The 22,899-nt window shown below is 35.5% G+C and overlaps 2 long non-coding RNA genes across 3 annotated transcripts in view; both read left to right on the top strand.

Moving 5' to 3' along the window:
- The window catches only part of LOC309641586, a 1,028,702-nt gene that overhangs the window by 957,324 nt on the left and 48,479 nt on the right, over nt 1-22,899 (top strand). The window lies entirely within an intron of this gene.
- Nucleotides 1-22,899, top strand: part of LOC309641511 — a 74,288-nt gene extending 51,389 nt beyond the window's left edge. For both annotated transcript variants that reach the window (XR_014252652.1, XR_014252653.1), the window contains one exon: nt 1-22,899. This exon is cut by the window's left edge and continues 7,656 nt beyond it. This is a non-coding gene — a long non-coding RNA (uncharacterized lncRNA).

Below are 22,899 nucleotides of genomic sequence, written 5' to 3'. Positions count from 1 at the left end.
ACTTCAAAGAAAACAAATAAAAATCAAATAAAGAAAAAAAAGAACCATGTTATCTATATCTGAGGGAATTCTTGGATATATTTTTTCCCAATCCCAACTTTACATGTTTTTTCTCTGAATACGTGTCAGATAGCCTATATGTGCATTTTAGCCAAAAACATTAACAAGAGAATTTGGAAAATCCACTAGCCTAAAAGAAATCTTTAGTCTAAATATCTCTCATTATGTGCCCTGGTAGTACCCTACATTGCTAACCCCCAACTCTAAACAAAATGGTACTGTAATGAAATTTTAGGAAAGAAAATGAAGCTTTAGGACAATATAAGGAAGATTCTGTTTTTCTTTGCCTGATTCTCTATCCACACTTCAAGTTGGCAATATTTTACGTAAGATTATAATTTAACATATTAAATACTTTAGGAAGAAAGAGAAAGTAAAAATAGTTGGCGGGAGTAGGAAAGAAACTGAGAGCAGGAAGGTCTATTTGAAGACCCATTTATTTATTTCCCAACTATTTTATGGAAATTCTCTTCACGATTAGGACTCCAGAGCCTGTTATGTGACCTAGATGGATCAATGTAAGCAAATCAGACATGGAGGGTAGGGGATAATGGTGATAGAAGTGACAGAGGGAATGGTGAGATATGCAAGAAAGATTTGTGTAGGTTTAGAATGTTGAATTGAGTTATCCAATTGCCCTAGTTTCAGTAAAGATCCAAAAAGTGAGAATAAAAAGTGACCATTACCTTACTTTCAAGAGAGGGACTAGCCCTGTGCATTCGAGAGTAGGTACCAGGTACGTGAGTCTATTGAGCACTTGTGCCTAGTTGAACTGAGATGTGCAGTAAGTGTGTACCAGTTTTCAAAGACATGGTATGAAAAAAGAATATAAAATATCTTATTAATATTTTGTGTTGACTATGCATTGAAATAATAAAATTCTGGATTAATTTGGATGAATGAAATATTACTTCTTTCTTTTGACTTTTTAAATGTGGCTAAAAGAAGCTTTTAAATTATGTATGCGGCTTGCTTTATATTTCTGTTGGACAGCACAGTACTGTACTATCCAGGAGTGCCTTGCTAACAGATAGTAGAAATGGTTCTATGACCCTCATCCTATCACCCACTTCTAGCTTAATATTGTCAAACTAATTGGAAAGTGAAGAATGCTTTGTAAAGGAAAAATATAGGCCTGTCAAGTGTAGCACTGTGGCATCTTCCTTCCACTGAACAAGGGATGGTGCTTTCTCCCCACCTCAAGCCAAGCAAAGAAGAACTTCAAAAGAGAACCCTTTGTTCAGATTGAGGTGTAGATCCAAAGCAGAGACTGACACCTCACACTATATAGATGTTTATAGGGTTGCAGAAACCCTTAGGCAAATTTCTCCCCTGGTACATGGAGCTGAAGTTGGAAGAAAGCTCTTAGAAAAACTTAACCTGGGTTTCTTGCAAATGGAGGAAGTCAGAGGCTATAGTTAGAGGGGAAGAGAAGGGAGAGCAAGGAGGCAGAAGGAAGAGACCACTTCCCCCTCTACCTATTGGAGGTTTCCTAATGTGAGCAGGCTTGAGCTGGAGAAAAGAAAGAAGATTTGAATAGTATGCAAAATGAACATTCTGGTTTGTCTAGAACTGGACTTTTTAATAGCTGAAAGTGATACTTCTAATACATGAAAAAGACCAGAAAATATATGGAATATTTCCAAGTTCAGAGGCTTTAAAAGATCTATTACGTTTATTGTCTGTCTCCTCCATTACAATTTAAGCTCCAGGAAGTCAGAGACGTTTTGTCTGTTTTGTTTTGTTTCCACTTGCATACTCTAAGGGGCCTAAAACAGTACTTGGCACATAGTAGGTATGCAATAAATATTGGTTGAATGGATGAATAAATGAATCTGACACTGTAAGATTGATGGCAGCATTAATTGGAGAGAAAGTGCTTCCTTTTGTACCTATGGAGTCTAGCATGTTCAATAAACTTGATACTTCTGTTAGGAAAAGCAATGCCTGTGTCATTTAACAAGCATGAAGTGGCTGGTAGACAAGGGGAGGGATTGCTGGTCAGTTCAGCAAATGCAGTCCATTTTAGAAATTATAGAGTATAGTCAAATCACTGCATGATGCTATACTATCCAGAACTCTTTTAAATTTTCCCTACCAATAGTCTCATATTAAAGCTTGTGGTGCTTAAAATATTTCCAGCATTTTAGAGTTATTGAAACTCGTTCAGTTAGTAAGATCCTTAGTAAAATTTCTTCCATCATTCATGGCCAATTACCTTTGTTTTTTCAATTACTGGTCATTTTGTTTGAGATTGAGTTTTGAGTATGGTGAACACTTTTCATTATTTTATGTAGATTCGAGTAAAAGTGAGAAAGATTGTAACTTTGACAGAGATATATGTTGCCACCAGTTTGGAGTCTAACCTTCTCTAGCAAAACACCTTGTTAGGTGGTTTGTGATCCCTGCACTGAGGACCCAGGGCCTAAAAGTCAACATGATTAGTTCTTTAGGTTTCTAAGGCTTCAGTGTTCTATTTCTGTTCTAGAAGTCACTGACATCAGTTTTTGTACTTCAAAGTCAACAAGGATGTAATAAAATGTTAAACTTCTAGTTAAGAAAAAGTTCATGCCTGAACGTTTTTGAAAAATATACTCGTAGGCATAAAAATATACCCATAGCATATTCATGATTATTGTATTTCAAAGTATAAGATGGCAATGGTTCTTTTATCTGGGCATGTGAACTTAGCTGAAAAGAAGTGTGGATAATCAGCCCCTCCCCTGAGCCCAGGTTGACCATCACAGTTTCCATTATTTTGATCCAAGTCCCAATAGCTCTTTCTCTTTCTTCGCTGCCTGACATCTTTGTTCAAAGGTATCAACTCGTCTTTAAGCTAAATAGATGAGATCTTTCTCAAAAAGTTTTTAAACATTTATGCATATTTTAGAATATTTTATGAGAGAGGACCAGGAATCTCTGTTTTTCTATTTCTTGAAATAAAAATGGGGCCAATTTTAATCTAATTTCCATCATTTCATGGATGGTGAAAAAAGAATGCTGCAACCATTAATAATTTTGTAAATGATTTCATCTTCCTTAAGGAGAAAAACAACAATCTATGGGAGATGGGCAGAGAAGTACGAAAGACAAGGAAAGCAGTAGGGTAAACATTGGGACAAGTAGATCAAATAGATAGAAAAGGAACAAGGTGTAGGGATATTAAATTGGTGTCAATCCAAGTGTCAACTTCAGTTAATAGTGGCAGGTTCTTTAAAAAATTTTTGGAGCAGGTTCTTTACAAAAATTTTAAGGCTACTACAATCTGTGTAGGAAAGAGTGTCATGATCATAGTGCAGGAATGCGGTAGTAGGGTCACAAAAGCCATGTATTTCCATTTCTATTCTAGAAGGTAAAGTTCTCTGCCACAATAAGAAAACCAGTGAGTGTTCAGAGGACGAAGAGTCACCATCAGTGTCAGAGAATCCTAGTTATGCCAACATTGAGGAACTAGTTCTGAATTTATTTTTTCCACTGAGTAGAAAATTCTTCCCACTAGATATTTAAATTTAAAACAAATATATGGTTTGGAAAGAACATATACCCAAAAAAGAAAAAGAAAAGGAGGAGAATAAGATCATTTGACTCTTTCAGACTAATTCACATCTTTGAGGTCTTCATTATTATTCCTTAAACCACTGAGAGAACTTGAATACATGATTGATGGGCTACTGTAAGTAAAAAAAAAAAAAAAGAATTGTAGCGAGTACCCAAAATTCTAGAAATCTAGATATGAGGCAAATATTCTTCCAGTGCTCAAAAAGAGGAGAAAAAGATGGATTGTATTTACTATGGAAACAACAGCCTTCCTCCTTTCCAAAGTGAAAGCCTCCACCTATGCTCCCTCCCCTCATGCCAAGATCCTTCCTCCTTCTCTTGTGCGACAAATTTATTGAAAGAATAGCATGCCCAGTCACCTTCCATTTTTCTTTTCCCATTGACCTCTCAACTCCTTACAATGGATGCCATTCCATTCCATTGGAATCTCACTAAGTTCCTACTTAAAGATTTGCTAAATGTCCAGTTTGCAGTACATCATTACACATCTTTCATTACACCTCTCAGGTAACATTATGTTATTTTAACGTAAGAGACCCTGTGGATTTTTGGTAGTCATATTACGTCTTTCTGCAGCCCCTCATCTGGCCCCTCCTACTCTGACAATATTTTCTTAGATTCTGTCTTCAGCTTTCTCATTCCAAATGTTTGACCTCAGAAATGTTCGTGACAACCATGGATCAAACTGTATTTTTATATGACTGATGCCCAAATCTACCTGCCTAGTCTAGACTGCCTAAATGTTGGCCTTGTGTTCAAGCTGCCCAGTAGAAATGCCCATGGTGGTCCTACACATACCCTAGTTCAACTTGTCCAAAATAAAATTTATCTACTCTGTTCATAGACCCACTTTCCCTTCTGTTCTCCAGATCGGTTGACAGTTCCTGGCAACCTACTTTTGAACCAATACTCTATACCCACCATGCACTTTGCTACAGTTTACATGTGTCATATCTTATAAGAGCACAACAACCCTCCACGATGGATTATGATGCCCATTTTACAAATGAGGAATGGAGGCACTAAGAGGTTAAGAAACTTGACCAAAAGGACACGAGGCTAATAAGTCATGGAGCGAGGATTACTACTGATATCTGACTGTTTGGAGAGAAGATAACATTTTCATGTCAACCTGAAGGAAACATGTATAAGAAGAGGTGGATTTATTCTGTTTCTACAGAGGGTAGAACTGGAACAATGCATTGAGAGTATGTGAATATAAGATTTCAGTCAATCTATCAAAGAACTTCTTTAAAGGTGGCGTTATACAACAAAGAAACAAGTTTCCTGGCAAAGTAATGGCTTCAGACTCACGACTGTTGTAGAAGTCTTTGGGTAGAGAAGAAATTTAGACTACACAAACTCCTAAAGTTCGGGACAGGATAATATTCCCCGGCACTGCCTCATTTGGATAATAGATTCAGTAGTCTGCTTACTAATCATGTGAAAAGCTAAAGAGATGCACAGCAACATTGAATAAATATACTGCAGGCTGGATAATCAATGTGCTGTGTATTAAACAGTCTAACATCAGGAAAACTTTGGTAAAGTTATCATTTTAGATATAGGAAAAAAAGGTGTGTTTTCTTTATTTTAGTGGTTCAGCTGCTTTAGGTCATGTCACGTGCTCTGTTTTGAAAAGCAGTTACCAGGGCTGCTGCAAACATTTCTAAATGATCTGTCACTATAATGTAGTTCTGGCTATAACATCGTCTTGTGTGGTTTCAATAGGAAGAGGTATGAAAAATATGATGGAACAAATCTGATGCTGTGTTGCAGAATTGAAGAGAACATTTCTTGTATGTTTGGGTGTGATTTTTGCTTGTTTCCCATAGGTGTAGTACATCTGTGTTATATGCAGCTTGGGTTTTCATTTGTTTTTATTTTTTAACATAGACCTTAATCTAGTGGTGGTGGTTGTTTTAATCTCTGCTTTCAGAAGGGGTCTGTGCTCAACACTTTGCATCCTGTGATAATTATTCCTCAGGAGAAGTGGTAAATAGGTGCAATGGACAAAAGGGTCATCATCTCCGACTAAAACCTCCGTGGGGAAAATCTGAAAGGTGAGGCACCAGATAAGAGATGCTGGGATTCATGCTTGGTTCCTGTGTCCAGGCAGGCTGGGCAATATGCCCAGGGTTCTAGCTGATTCTGTGGAGGACACTGGCAGTTACCTGAGACTCTGTTCATCCACTTTAGTTAGTGCCTCATCACTTTCAGCGTGGTGTCACCCAGCTGACTTGAGCAAGATGACACCTCCAGCTTGAACTGGGCTCCATTCCATTTTCTTGGAGTTTGTGGAGACCTGTGGTGCTTTCTTTAAGTGCAGCTGGTGCTGGCACTTTCATTGTAAATTTTAATCTCTGTTTGGAAAAAGGTGAGAAGAACAGTTTGTTTCAAGTCCCTGGTGTTTAAGCCTTAAGCAATTCCCAGCAAATACACTCAAGGCTCCTTCTGGTTTGATTGGCTACAATTTGTAGTTTTATTAATAGCAGCAGTGTTCAGATTCTCCTTTATAATATGCACCCCAAGCAAGTCTCTACACGGGCATCAGTGTTTCTCTGTGGTTCAAAGTTTGTGCTGATTGCTTTTAGCATTTTTGGTGGTGCTTGTTGATCATTGCAATTATGAGAAAAATACCGGCATCTGCATGCATTTATCTGAGGGTTTTTTCCTTGTTTCAGTGGGACCAAAAATGGGATGCTTTTTAGATGCATTCCATTTCATTGCAGCTCTTCCTCAATAACATGAGTGTTAATACCTAAAACTGCACAGTGTGTTACATGTAAGTGCTTAATGTATTCTGTTTTTCTGTACAGTTGTTTCACCATCAGTATTTAACCTATTTCTTTATAAATTATCTTGATGTGTGTTGTGCTTGAAAGTTATTACATAAATAGCATTTTAATCTATTTTATAATCAATTTGTATGTCTCTTGGCTTTTGTCCCCAAGATTAGAGTTGTTGATTAAAATATTTACCTTTTCTTTGATTTCTTCTTAAGCCCCTTTGTATACTCTCTAAGCATCAGGTATTTAAGATTTGGAGATAAGGAGTGAAATAGCACAAATTAAAATTACTTCATTTTTACATCATACTTTAAGCAACCTACCAGATGTCTTCATTTGTTCTCTCAACTTCAAGATCATCCTTTTAAAATTATCATTAGGTGTCATAATTATACCTTAAATTGCATGCAAAGTATTTTCTTGACCTTATCAAATTTGGTTCTCATGACAATTCTGAATTTTATAGATAAGGAAACTGAAATTCAGACAAGCTAAGTTGTGGGCTGGGGTCACCCAGCTGATGACAGAGTTGGCAGATCCCAAGTGCAGTCCCTGGTATACAACAAAAGGGTGGCTCTAGACTGACCTACCTACCTTCCACCATACTCTCTCACCTAGTAAACAACTAACAAGGGCAATGAGGCGGCTTTAGGCATTAATAAGGGCATCAGACATTTATTAACCATGTTACTTTGGTGTTGCAGCTAAACTTCCCAGAACCTAGTTTTATCATTTATAAAATAGACAAAATCATATCACACTCATATGATTGTTATGAAGACTAGATAAGGTAAAAGATCAGATATTTGGCACAGTATATGTTAGTTACCTTCATTTCTCTTTTATATCAAAAATGTAGATGCCTAATCTAACATTACCATATGAAACTGAAATATTCTCAGTTGGTCAGTTCAGAGCTATATGGTGTTTATCTTGACAATTCACTGTGAAATAGAGTAATATTTCAAATATAAGTTTTATTTCAGAACATATGGTGTAAACCTACCCTACCTCTATATAAAACATTTGGGAAATATTTTATAAATAGTAGAAGGTATAGATAAACATATTGGGGAAAGGAAGTACACATTATTTTCAACATTACTTGCTTCTTCTTCTCCTTGTTCATCATAATCATAGATCAACAGTAATAGCTAGCATTCATTATTTAGCTACTAATTATTTTTTATAAATTTATTTTATTCTCACAACAAAATTATCTGATGTATAGTTTTTATTAAAGCCATTTGCAGATGAGGAAACTGAGGTGCAAAGAGGCAAGGTCACGCAGTTCAGGAATTTATGCTAGTCAGTCGGATAATAGTGCCTACATTCAACCATCACAATATACTGTCTTAAAATAAGTTAACTACTACTTGTAAGAGTAATTTTGTCAACATATTGATTATAGTAATGAAGAGATGCCCTAAACTTTTGTATGCCCAGATTATAACATATGTGTATTTCAGCATTTGTGTTATTTCTTGTTAAAATCAGTCATTGTCAGTAAAACTACTCAATAATGTTGACAATAGATACAAACTAAAGAAATTTAATTTGAACTTTGGGTAACACTAAAAATATTTGTTCATTAAGTGTTTCACAGTTATTTCTATCAGTGTCTACTGACAATTATTTTAAACATATTAAAAATAACTATAGATATTGGAAAATTATTTGTGAAAATAATAGAGGAGCTAATTGCAGTTTTTGAAATAGGAAACCCAATAAACTGTCAACAGGGAAATAATTCCACAAAATTCAAGCTTTAAGTAAAAAAAAATTCCTGTTCAAATTATCTCAGATGTAAAATCACATGGGAATTTTTTTCCCTATGAAGGTTATGCATTAATTCCATAAAGAGAGAGAAAGAAATTTGAAGAATGCAACACTCAACATCACTTTTAATGCTTTAGTCATCCTTCTGAGGTTGTTTCCACTGTCTCTGGTGAGGTTGCAGGGAGGAGCTATGGCCCTTAGCTCAGAAGCTCCTGGGCAAGTGGACAGTTGCCTGGGGCTGGGCCAGCTATGGGCAGCCAGCAGCCTTCCTCCCCTTGTTTTGGAGGAGAACCAAGAGTTGTGTTTTGTTAATCTGGGTAACCTCATTTTCTTCTCATTTAACTAGTGGGAGTTAATTGACCTACCTGCTGAGATCTCTGGCACATAGCGAAATAAGGTGAAATGAGATTACAATGTTCCCTAACCCACTTTTGGCCCCGTTTACAATATGGGCTTATTTTCACAGAGGGTCAGAAAACACTTTGAAAACGGCACAGTACATCCAACTACTTTGTAGCTACACCTATGTAGATTCCTTGTTTTCCTGCTCCTTATTTCCACCCTCCCTAAATATTTAGTCCTTCCCTGTTTCTTCCCCTCCATCCCACCCAGATTCACTTCCCATCTTTTCAAGCCAATTACCATCAAATCTTTAGGACCTTTCCACCCATATCTATGTGTTCCATTGATGTTTCCAGACACACTGTGTCCACAAATTCTGTTTTCTACAGCTCTTTTTCTCCTAACAGACCTCACTAATCCCTGTTTCAGCCTGAAAAGTCTCTATCTATACAAGGTTAAATATTCCCTTGAAAAATAAAAATCCAACATACCAACTGCTTATATTATTTTAAAATATCAAAGTGTTTGATATTTTAGCACTGCTATGACTGCATTAAGCAATTATTTGGTCTTTAGTAGAAACATACTGGTTATTTCTGACATAGAAAACAATGTAGTTTGTGGCCTCAAAAAAGTTTAAATAAAGCATTGTATCTTTCTGCATTGTTTTCCCTTGGAAAAGTGCTAGTGGAGGCTCCATTTCAGTATCCCCTTTAAAAATGTATATTATTTTTTTGCTACCCAAGTAAAACATGTGCATTAGAGAAAATTTTTTAATTCAAAAATATATAATTACTATCTTTTTTACCTGAACTCACACATATAATTTATTATACAGAAATTAGGCAAATAGCCATTTGTACCTTGTTTTGTCTGTATGATTCTGAAGCCGAAGCCAAAATATCTGAATTAGCCACATATACTAATTGCCTTGTGTCCACTTTACATTGAAAGAATTCACTGAGTATTTTCCCTTTGCTTTTCACTTGTGTTTCTATCACTATCAGTGCTTTATGCTAGAAGAATAATAATAAGTATAAAATTGATCAAATATATCACAGCAGGAATATATCATTACTTCATATTTATGAACAGAGCAGACCTTAGGTAGGATTCTGTTTATAGATGTGATATAGATAATTCTTCTTATACATTATCATTTTAAGCCTTACACCTGCATGATACACATCCTTACATTTTACATTAAGCACACAGAGACTTATTATACACCACTCTACTTTTATTTAAATTGGTCACGAGTTCCTCCTTGACTCCTCTTGCTTTCTCCAATATGTTTATGTATGAATATACCCAAGCCTTGGGGGTTATTTTTCTTATTTGGTTTGTCTTCAAACTTACTCTAGAAAGTTGACTACCACGTGACATCACAAGGGGGAACAAACTATAATCCTCAGAACATGGACTCACCAATAAAATAATTCTCGATGAGCTGTTTTAGGAAACCTAAACCCAAATCTAACGTGAACATCACAGGATCATTTCTAAAACTATGTCCGTCTTATGTAGCCTCCTATGAGACACTCTTTAGACCTTTAAGTTCAAGTTAGGAGTGATAAGTGCCTTTCATATTGAATCTTTTTTAACCCATTTAAAAAAAGACTCATGGTTGGTGTCTCCTAACAAGATAGACGAATCAGTCAAGAATATAAAGCGACCAAGATGAATGCTCAAGCACCTTTGTGCCTTTAGAAGCATAGAGGTGTACTGACAGATTACAGAATATTCCTGGAGTAAATTTTTAAAAGGGAGCAGAACAGTACATAAATGAGCCAAATTATTATCTGATAAACAGCTATTTGTACTTCAGGGTAATTTATTCTTTCAGTGATAACACTACATAAACCCAAAACTGCATGGGAATATATATTCTTTTTCAGAAGCAAAAGGAAAAAAGAAAAAGCAACGTGTAAACAGAATCAAGAAGCCAGACACTGTGAAGTCTTACCCACATCTCCACACATATTGTCAGTCACAGAATGATTAGAGAATAAAAATAGGAGATATGTTGACAAGAGTATTTTTTACATTGGATGTGACTTGATGTTTGAGTTTAAACAAGGTGTTTTCAACCATATTTCCTTTCATAAAGCTTTTAATAGACATATGGAAATGGAAGACACATGTTTAACAATTATAAAGTAAGCTCATTTCAAGCTCTCTGAAATAAGACTGAAATGTTCTCTAAATCATGGTGTCTTGATTTTCAAAAGATTAAATCAAATCCCCAAATGAAAGCAATTGTAATGGAGTTAATTAAGACAACTTTGTGGCTATATTTGATCATTTTTAAAGGGTATAAGTTTCCAAAGAGTATAGATTTTCATGTTTTAAATTGTGTAAGTCTTCAGTATAAAAGGGCCAGCTCCCCTCACCAGATGTGTGTGTATACCTGCTGGGGGCTACTTATACACACATAATGTAGGGGAATAAATCCCCTATTGATCTGGCTTTTATAAATTTAAATTTAAGAATAAAATTCAAAGATTAATTGATCAAAATCACACAATGAAATAAAAAATACTTCCACATTTTTTGTTGTTAAATCTAATTATTTAAAGAGTCCATTCTTAAATCTTAATTTCTTTTCTAAAAGTTCAAAAGGCTGATTGGACTACAGAGAAACAAAACAGCTTGCCCATGTCAACAGATCATTTTATTTGGGCTCCAGGTTTCTGAATGAACTTCCACACAGACCCTTGCAGACATCTGAACTCCATAAATCCACAGGTGTTTAAGGAGCCCTAAAGGCTGGGTCAGATACCAGACTTGTTCCACTACGACTTTACAAGGATTTTGTACTGTGTAAACAACACTTGCAAGGATTTCTCTTTACTGCTGAGTAAAACCAGTAGCACGAATAGCCACTTTTAGTTTTCTTCTCTAAACTATGATTCGGTTCCGTTTTGATTCAGTTACAAGTAGTGTATAGCAGGTTATCTTGTACACAATGGAAGTAGGATTTTAGTTTTTTGCTTCATGAACAGGACGACTTGGCATAAAGCACAGCCTATTAAAAGGGGGGAAAAAAGCCATTTTATAAAGGAAAATGTATTGTTACAATAATTTTTCATCTTTCCATGCACTGTACTAAAAAAACAATTTTGAAATGCCCAAATATCATTTATTTGTTCCCCTTCAAAACTAGGAGGTTTGCATATCTCACATACCCTTCCCATAAGGGAAATCTGAGTGAAGCTAGTATAAGCAAATGAAGGATTCTGTGCATAAAATGTCTGGAAAATCTAGTTTTGTCTTCATTTTACTCCTTTTTAGTCTTACTTTATTAGTTAAGCCAGAAACCAGATTCAGAGGGCAATTCAGAAGAAAAACTAAAAACTTTATAGGATGATAAATATACCACATGCCTTGAGTGCTCTGACAAGCTATGATATTCAAATGCCCCTAGATAGAATATTGTTAGTTCAGCTAGACTGGGAAATTGAGCCTAAAGACGAAAAGCAAGGAATTTTTTTTTTTTAAAGTGCTTGAAGAATGAAAATAAGGTTATAGTGGGGTACAATAATTAGAAACTGGGAAAAGAAATCAAAATCATAAGGGGATTTTCAACATCAGAAGAATTCAGAGGGAAAAATGTAAAGGTCTCTAAAGGGAGGTTGTCTGCAAAGGCAAAATTAACTCAAAAGCCTAGAGTTTCCATGTCGCTCCTGTTTTAAGATTTCAAATGATTTTAGGAATATGTTTGTGATAAAAGTTTTCTGTCACATATTAAAATGGTATACGTTGAAGTATATTTGGTATTGAAGCAGAATAAAAACATAAACATCAAAATGTTCCATTATATGTTTAAATGGTACTTGTGTGGCTTGGTTTAAATGCAACATTTTATTTTTAAAGAGGTGTTTCTAAGATGCCTCAAGAGCAATGAGCACAAGTATCCTAGGGAAATAATAATTTCTTAGCACTGCTGTAGAGTACACAAAGTATCAACAGGTACCAAAGAGTGGTGTAACCTTTCTGCATTAGGAAGTTTGCTGATGAACGCTGCCCCTGACTCCACGAAGACTAAACAAGCATTTGGGAAAGAGAGAACCAGATCCACTCAAGTAAACATTGATTAGCAGTCCAGCCTGATTCACCTATCAATGAATCATGTATAAATGATGAATCGAGTGAAGGACTGAAGATCAAAGACAATCAACAAGTAAAAGTAAAGACTCAGAGTTAACCTCCACAAGAGATTAGACATCAACGCAGCCAACACTTCCGCCTTATGTACAAGGCTCTCCTCATGCTTTGTGTGCATGTACGGCTTCAACAATTTTTTTGATGCCTTCCATATACAAGCCACAGTGCTAACTTTCCTGTGAAAACATGCCTAAATCTTTCCTTTGAACATCCTCAGCAAGAGGAGATTGTAATTTCTGAGAGGAGTTTGGGTTTGAAACCAGGCAAAAGGTAGTTGTAGCCACGTTTAGTGAGTCGGATTAATAAACAAGTCAGACGATGTACACGTGGTCAAAAACCCATGTGTGTGCATCCTTCTCATTGACCCTCCTGAACTTTATTTACATCATCTGTTTATAAGGCTGATTTTCAAGGTCAGGAACCAAGTTATTGTCATCCTTCTATTTCAGCTCCTGACACACTGCCCACTGGTTGAAAGGATCTGATGTTTTTGTGTGATTCAAAAGTTGTCTCTGAAGGCAATGCAAAAAGGAATCGTAAAAAATCAACATTTTTGTCATGAGTATTAACTATTTGAGAGAAAAATATACACATTCTGAGATTTTAAAAGCCAAATCCAATTATTTATAGATTAATGGGAACATTTACTACAAAGGGATGAAACTTCAATAAAATGTATACTGCTAATGAATAGAAGTGAATTATTTAAAATGAATATCAAGTTATAATCATTATGTCTTTTTTTCTCCCAGAAAACTTACAGATTCTGAATTTATCTTTTGCCTCCAGAGTTATAGAAATCTTCCCCCTTGGCCTTTTTTCATTCAGACTGTACATGGAGATGTATTTCTTATGCTTTGGGTATATGAGTTAGAAAATCTATCTCATGTTTGGAAGATTTCTAAATGACTGAATACTTTAATTTCTAATTCTATTTTGTGACTATTGATTCAACAGGGAAAAAGTAACTTCAACAAAATGTGTACCTGTTTGAAAGCATCTAAGACTCTAGAAATGTAGTAGGAAGTGATGAGATGACCAGACACAAGTAACGGACAGGCTAATTTCATGAACTGAAAACAAAGAAATATAAAAGGGGCCTAGTCATGCCTGAATTTCAAGCAATATAAACACATTTAAAGATATATTAGAAAATGGGCAATATTGATGAAGTATAAAGGAGCTAAAGTTGTATATTCAATAATACTGTCAACTCACATAACCATTTCAAGGTTATACTCTAAAGTTTGAAGCAGAGGTTATCTGAGTATTCAGATAACCTCTTACTTACTTGAAAAATGGACAGGCTGAAGAGGAGATGTAGAAGAATATACATATATGTCAGTCTAAAGTACATTTGCCTCACAAATACTTACAAAATGCATTCAACTCAGTGAAATATTTTAGTAAAGAGTGTGCATTGATTATAACTGTTTTGTCTGTTTCTAATAGAAAATAAAACTGCCGATCTTCAGTGATATTTCTTTCATCCTTTTTCCAATCTAATATTTTGATTATCTTTACCTAATATATTTAAAACTCTTGTGACTTTGCATATATAGTTTGAATAAATAAAAGAAGGAAAGCAAATGGTAAATGTTAAACATACAAACGAGAAGTTGTTTTTACATAACTATTTTTGTAAAATGACCAAAGAAGTGAAGAACACTTTAAATTCTATTAACTTTTTTAATATCAATTTTTAAGTAGATTTGTGTATATTTCATAAGTTCAAAATTCAGTTAAATGTAGAGAACTTTATTGTGATAATGACAGTCTATTGACCAATATCACATAGGAATAAGAAATATAATAAAACCTAGAAATACTTAGATTATTGCTAGGAAAAAAAATGGATTGTAAATGAGAAATACTTGGGCCTAGATGTGCTATAGTACAAACGTGTTTCTAATCGTTGAAAATCATCACTGTGCAATATTTAAACCTAAACTAAAAATGCTTCATTTCTAAACTTTGAAAAACTGATTTCATATGAATAAAATGATCCTCAAAATTGGATATACTGTTCAATATTCTCAGTTCAGAAAGACATTTTAAACAGTAAGGCATTTAATATTGCCGTCCAGATACTGTTCTGATGTGCTGATGCAGGGTGTACTACTGACGTTGATTGGAAATGTGCTGATGTAGGGACTGATGAATATACTTCCATTCTGGATTTTTTCCTCATCCAGAAACAGAAGGGGAAAGTCATATGTTTGGGGAATAGAAGAGTATGTGAGTAATATAAAATGACTTGAATTATGACCTCTTCTGACACCAAATATATAATGTATATTTTTTATCTAGAAAAAAAGAAGTATATGTAAGTAATAAATAAAACCTGAAAAAAAGGAATTAAAAAATCCTTTTTAAAAAATATAGAATCCTAGTACTATTGAGAAATACCCTCATCTAAATGCTATACACCTCTAACTATCACAAGAGGCAGAGTCATTCAATCTCAAGGAGATCTGTGAAATATATATACATGGAGCAAACAAACAAAATCCTAAAAAACTAAATGCAATAGCGTGATAGCTGAGCAGATGCAATATCAGGTTGCCCAGCACATCACAATTACAAGACAGTGTATTACAGTAGACAAAAGCTGAACTCCTAGTGAAAGAATATTTGTTGTTCTTCAAATATAGGCCAATGATTGAAATAAATATTTCTCTCCATATGTCATTGGCTACCTGCCTATCTTTAATTTCAGGCCCTTGAAATTTATCTCATGAAATATTAAGATATACTTGTGCTCTCCTATTTTTAGTCCTTTTTCTCAAAAGTGTTCTATTTGTATAATACATCAAAAAGGAAGACAGGGTGCCTGTATGTTTCTTCCCTTTGTTGGGATATGTGGAAGGAAGGGAGTGGAGGTTATTTTGGGTGCGAGTTTGTCTCTGGTCAGCTGAAACACATCAGTGAAGTAATTTCTATTTAAATCTTGGCTTTGCCACTCAGTTTGTAATAAGCCAGAACTATCAAACAGAAAGCAGGACACGAATCAGTAATGGTTGCCAGAGAAAATGCACAGAATCAGAAGAATTACATTTATAAGGTGAAGGGAGTGGTCCCTGGTCATTCATAGCACAAGCCAGCAGTCTCATCATCAGAAGTTTGGGTCAGTAGATGCTATATACTTATTCAAAAATCCCATAACTACTTAAAACATGGGGGCAGCTGGGTTGTTCTCAGTCTGATTCTTAACGTGGAGGAAATAAGAGAAGTTGTTGGGTGAGCAGGACAAGATCCAGGCACTTTCTGAAACAATTTTACATTAACAGGTCTATTCACTTTTAAATGAGCTGAATACCAAAAGAGTGTCAACATTCCCAAACTCACATCTCCTTCATGTTTTGACAATGTTCACTGACCTAATAGCCCCAAGTTTTGCAAACTCTCTTGACTAAATGCCAATTCTGCATATTAAGTTAGCTCTGCCTTGCTAGGGGTGTCAGAATCTTGCTGATTCTCACTCACTGAAATGGAAGACTTGCTTCTATCAATCAGCAACATTCTTAGCAATTTATCTGTTCCATGTAAACTGAAGCAAGATATGGTGTCCCATTTTTAAAATTTCGGCTGTACTCATCATTTATAAAAGTGTAATCAGAAGGCTCTGAGTCCCTTTTCTGAAGGTAGATAGTTATTTTGAAACGGCTTTTCCCTGGGCAAGATCAAATGCACATGCTAAAACCACACCATAAAGTAACTTTCCCATCATCTACAATGTGTTTTGTGGAATAAATAATACAGTCACACAATCTTGCTGGTGGAGAAAACCTTAAATATCACCTATGACATTCATTTCCTGTCACCCCAGAGGAAACAGGAGCTGGGAGAAATTAAGTAACTTTTCTAAGAGTACACCGTATTTTGGTGGCAGGGTATGGGCTGGCACTCAGAAGTCTTGATTCTTAGTCCAAGATGCTTGTCAAAATGCCTACAAATGTTACTCTAAAAAGGGTATGTCAACACTTCCTTTTACACATAGTCTCTCTCTGTCTCTGTCTCTCTGTCTCTCTCGTTCTTCAGTTTTACTTTTTTCTTCACCTTGGGAGATTGAGAATCCACAATTCTTTTCTTGGAGTACTTTGTTTTAATATATTGGTTACTTTTTTTTTTTGCCATGTCTGTGCCCAAGGCCATTAATAGCAAAAGTGTTCGGAACTGACACATTCCATATAATGAAGCTGCTAACCTACATTACCATTTTTTACTTAAAAAATTAATTTGCCCATGTAAACCCTGGGTAGGTAAGTTTACAGCTAGAATGTACCAAGAACCACATTTGTGACATAGATAGATAATGATTAACTCCTTTTAAGCTATCAAATGCCTTAGAGTGTCGGAGTAAAGAATCTGAAAACTACGGATCTTATTCAAATAAATCAGGAGAGAGCAGATGGTTGAAGAAGGCACACAAGCAAGAAGGAAATCTCCTGTTCTCCCTTTCTGATTGCTTTGCCCACAGAGGAATAATGATTCAAAGAAAATCAGTAATCATGGCGGATGTCATTAGCATATTCCCAATAAGGGAGCTTACATAAAAATTCCCAGAGAAAATGAATGACTGCTTGAAGATCAATGTGCAAAGAGCACATTTCCAGCTGCCTGCCTTCTTCCAAAATGTGAGCTATTTGAGACTTAAAAATTGAACTTTGTGAAAGATATAGGCAAATACTGAGGGTTGTTTAAATTAACAATGATGATTACTATAAGCAAAATAAAGCAGGTATATTTGCAAGTTTGTCAATGATTAGAATGCGTTAGTATCTCATGTTTCACATTTCTTAAACTCCATTTGGGCTGCAACAAAGTCCAAAGACTTATTAAAATATTGACTATCCCTTTTCTTCTCACCCCTTTGTAATGGAGGATTAAGTAAGCTATGAGAAAGCACCTTCATTGCTTTATCGTGAATCCATGTGGTAAAATATGTTTTTCCCTTCTTAACTGATGAGCAGAAATCATTGAAACAACACATCTACTCTAAAGAAAAAATTGCATGAAACAATTTTAATAGGGGAAAAATTATAATTCAGATAACTATGGATTTAATATGCCCATTCTGAGAAAACATTTTGGAAAATGTGCTTTTCATTAAATGCTAAGCAGGAATATAACAGATGCTTACTTAAAGTCATATGTTACACTTTTGATGAGAGTTTGTCATTGTATACATTTCTCATTGCTTCCTTGAACAGTTTCTAGATTTCTAGTTATTGAGGGGATACAGGCATCCACTGTTGTTTGTCAAGCTGCATATTTAACCCTCAAATATGAGAATAAAGAATTTCCCTTTTATAGAAAGAACAGCAGTCACCAAATATGCACACACCTTTATCAATAATAAATCTCTCTAGTAAATTAACCATGAGACACAATATTGGCGGTTTTCTTGTTAAGTAGAGAGGACCTAGGTAAAGTTATCATTGATTGGACCAGTAGGAGGCAGATGGTTAAATAACACAATGGGGAATGTCACAATAGTTTTATTATTGAAACCCAAACTTTCAGTGGCGGTAGACAGATTGCCTTCATTTTTCATCCATAAAACAACCATCTTGAACATTTCATCAAAAAGAACTTTTTTCCTTACACTGGCATTGCAACCAATAAAGCCTTTTATGTGTGGCAAGTTGGTAGAAACTATTAATAAAATGTCTGTCAGCTGCACATCTCTTTTTTCTTTAGCAAAAAAGGGGGGGGTCATTAATTACAGTTTCTGTCACAGACAAAAGGCACAATGATTGCTCTGGTTTCTTAACAGCCTGAATTCACCTAGTGACCACCTCTTCTGTTGAATTTGAAAAGGGATAGGTCCTTATCCATCTAAACAAAAAGCTACAGAGCAATACGAACACATTGCCTGTGACTGCCTGGGCAACAAATGTGTTATTTTAGGTTGACTCTGAAAGAGGATTATGAATATGGATAGAATGCAAATACTTCATCTATCTTAATCAGAATACAGGAATTCAAGCTGTTGAGGAAAAAAAAAGACCTTAGAATTCCCATACAAGGAAAGAAATTTTATAGTGCTTATTGAATTTAGAAGACAGAGATTAGAAATGAATTTAATGAATCCGTTCATCAGAAGGCAAGCAACAGACTTAGCAACAAGTGTAGATCAATTACCCTGATGACAAATAAATACAATGAACTTTCAGAGTAGGAAACAACTGTTTAACACAATTAAAAAAGAAAACATTTTTTTTCCTTTGGCAAATTTGCTTTGTCCTCACCTTTCTACCTGATTTTTTTTTCTTCTATTAACTATTTTTAAAACCCTCTGCATTCTCTTAGCATGATCTTTCCTCACACAAGTTTTTCAATGTGTTGTACGTAGTAGAAAAGGAAAAGCACAACTACACAATTTTTTTCACCAAATGTAAAGAGAACAAAAGGGCCAGGGCCAGGAGCAATTTGTATAGGTTCCTTCTGAATTTGCAGCAAGGTTTTGGCAATAACACTGTGTAGAAAGCTGCAGTTTTCTTTATTATTTCTATTTATCTGCTCCAACGAAGTTAGCAAAACGGTGTGGGTAGCCAGGGTCCCCTCATCTGCGTTCCCCATTTCTCACATTTAAAGGATGCATTTGCTCCAGGCACTCGAGTGCTGCAATGCAAGAGCATTCTTTGTTTTTTATTTAAAGAAACTTTTCAATTTAGTGTACTTCTTAATATGAGCACAAATAATTACCAGTCCATCATGCTATAGACTTTTAAATATATGTTCTAATTACTTAATGAAGTTTAGTCAAGGATTTCTTTATCTATGCAAGGTGGGAAATTTGAGGAGAAGGAATAGGTCTAATCTTAAGGAACAAAACAACTCTATGATAATCTGTGAATCTAAGAAGGTAAGAATAGTTATAAGTTCTTTTTTTTTTTTAAGAGAAGGGCTCTTTTTTTTAAATTAATTAATTTATTCATTTATTTATTTTTGGCTGTGTTGGGTCTTCGTTGCTGCGCACGGGCTTTCTTTAGTGGCAGTGAGCGGGGGCTACTCTTCGTTGCGGTGCGCAGGTTTCTCATTGTTGTGGCTTCTCTTGTTGTGGAGCACGGGCTCTAGGCATGCAGGCTTCAGTAGTTGTGGCACGTGGGCTCAGTAGTTGTGGCTTGCGGGCTCTAGAGCTCAGGCTCAGTAGTTGTGGCACACGGGCTTTGTGGCTCCGCGGCATGTGGGATCTTCCCAGGTCAGGGCTCGAATCCATGTCCCCTGCATTGGCAGGTGGATTCTTAACCACTGTGCCACCAGGGAAGCCCATAGTTATAAGTTCTTAATCTACAAGTTTATTATGAGTTTATGTTGTGGTATATCTAGATTCAAATTTTAACTCCACTTGTTATTAGCTGTGTGACTTTAAGCAGGTCGTTTAACCTTTCTGTGCCTCAGTTTCCTCATCTACAAAAGGAGAAAAATACTAGGAGTTACTTCATATAAGAATTAAGCAATTTAAAGTATATTTAAAAATGCCTGAAACACTACTGGGGCATAGTGAGTACTAAAGTAATTGTTAACCATTATTATAAACTGGTCTGTTTTTATTTGCTCTAAAGCCAAAAATGAAAAGCTGCGAACTAAGCTTAACAATCAAAAGATTAATGCATACACTAAATCTTTACTCCTCCTTGACTGCTGACAGAATAGATATGGCAAAAATTCTAATAAGAATTCTACAAAATGAAAGTAGGGACCACTCATTATGAATGGAATACTGTGAGCAGCTTTTCCACTAGCAGACTGAAGACAGTAGAAGACAATAATATTGGTAATGTTCAATATGTGTTGTTTCCTCTCAGTTAGAAAAAATGACTACAAAAATCTAGCCAGAAACTAAAAATAGAACTACCATATGACCCAGCAATCCCACTACTGGGCATATACCCTGAGAAAACCATAATTCAAAAAAAGACATGTACCACAATGTTCATGGCAGCACTATTTACAGTAGCCAGGACATGGAAGCAACCTAAGTGTCCACTGACAGATGAATGGATAAAGAAGATGTGGCACATATATACAATGGAATATTACTCAGCCATGAAAAGAAACGAAACTGAACTATTTGTAGTGAGGTGGATGGACCTAGAGTCTGTCATACAGAGTGAAGTAACTCAGAAAGAGAAAAACAAACACCGTATGCTAACACATATATATGGAATCTAAAACAGAAGAAAATTGGTTCTGAAGAACCTAGGGGCAGGACAGGAATAAAGACGCAGATGTAGAGAATGGACTTGAGGACACGGTGTGGGGGAAAGGTAAGCTGGGACTGGGACAAAGTGAGACAGTGGCATGAACTTATAAATACTACCAAATGTAAAATAGCTAGTGAGAAGCAGCTGCATAGCACAGGGAGATCAGCTTGGTGCTTTGTGACCACCTAAAGGGGTGATATAGGGAAGGTGGGAGGGAGACACAAGAGGGAGGATATATAGGGATATATGTATATGTATAACTGATTCACTTTATTATACAGCAGAAACTAACACAATGTTGTAAATCAATTATACTCCAATAAAGATGTTAAAAAAAAAAATCTAGCCAGTGGTATGATTGATATTGTTTACAAAGTTTAAATCCAAGGTAAGAGGTGACTATGCTCTTTCTTACTGTAGCACATGCCTATGCACATCTTATATATGTGTATATATGTCATCTTTATCATCTTTTCTAAAAAAACCTCTATTGAATAGAACTTTTTATTACCACTGTTTAAAAATGTCATATCATAAGAATCTGGCAAGCATTCAGAACCATTTAATCTTTCATCAAGGTTTAATCAGAAGAGGTTTATACCTCTTTTGTGCATTGTCAAGTGCCCACCGCAATTTGTCTCCCCCGTACTGGACTGACAGATTGAGCGAATAAGCAAAAAGCCGGAACATTTGAGCATAATTGCAGTGTCAGCAATGTTAACTGTATTTATGAGAAGAGAGTTAACACTGTGACATTAATAATTTCATCAGATTACACATGTTTGCTTGACAAACAAGCAAGCTATTCTCTTTAAATTATCTGTAACTAGTGCTGTTTTCAGTTGGAGAACAGCCATGAATTCCAGTTTAAAAAGAAAAATAAACTCACCAAAACACTATTCAACTTATATTGTTATGTTTTCGGAGAGGGAAAAAATTAAGTCTTTAAATATTTGCATTGAGCCAGACTTTATAAATCCTGGTTTCCTGTCAATAAGAAAGAAAAACTGGTTAGGAAAGTACAATAAGAAGGAAGGGCCAGGAAGTATATAATAATTGTGTCTAGCTGTATTGTAGTTCAAAAATAGCTTCAGGCAGAGACGTGAAGTCTTTTAGTTTGCCTTGACTTTTTAAACCACTAGATGCTCACCTGCAGTGGTTTCTGTGATTTGTGGCAGCTAACCAAAGGCACAGGATAATAAAGACGGTTTGTTACCCTCTAATTTTGGAGGGACATAACACATGAAGCTTGTACAGCAATCTCTTACCTACATATTTCACTCCATAAGGGGAAACAATAAGAGAAAATATGACATGTATTAGAGGAGTAAATTACAATGTTATACTCTTTGGTCCAATAAACCATTGTGGGCTGTCATGCTCCTGACTACTGAAGTGTTGTTTTATGCTACAACTTAATCAGCTGGGTCTAGGCTGTGCTTTCATATGCCAGTGCCTGAGGCAGCATAAATGCTATGATTCACACACATGATCACTGGAGCCTATATGGTGAGGTCCACACAACCTGCCATGGAAGTTATTGGCCGGGGTGATATATCGCCTTGCACTTAATTTAGAAGAGGGAATGGGACTTGAACCCAATTGTTAAAATTACCACAAAACATAGAGCCACCTGTTTGTCTTATTTAATAGGAGCATATTGCCGGTGCAGCATGATGTGAACCTCAGTGCAAAAAGTTAAAAAGAGATATATTGATTCCATCACTAGCAAATCCCAAAACAAAAGCCTATCACTTCGGTAAAAAATAAGATGTCAAAAGAAATATTTAGCCTACCTTTTTCAGTATTCTTATGGCAGTACCTATTGATAATATACCAAAAACAAATAGAATGATAGTAACATACATATACATATACATGCATATACATATAATCTGCAATTACAAACACAGAGTATTACTATGCTCTCTTGAAAAACCTAATAGATCTGGTGAGAAAGAAAGAATAATATATTCTTGGACTGAAAATAA

Source organism: Balaenoptera physalus (assembly GCF_965194825.1).
Source record: "Balaenoptera physalus genome assembly, chromosome: 1".
Classification (NCBI taxonomy): domain Eukaryota; kingdom Metazoa; phylum Chordata; class Mammalia; order Artiodactyla; family Balaenopteridae; genus Balaenoptera; species Balaenoptera physalus.
The sequence above is the reverse complement of the archived record's forward strand: the minus strand, read 5'-3'. Positions and strand labels throughout refer to the sequence as shown.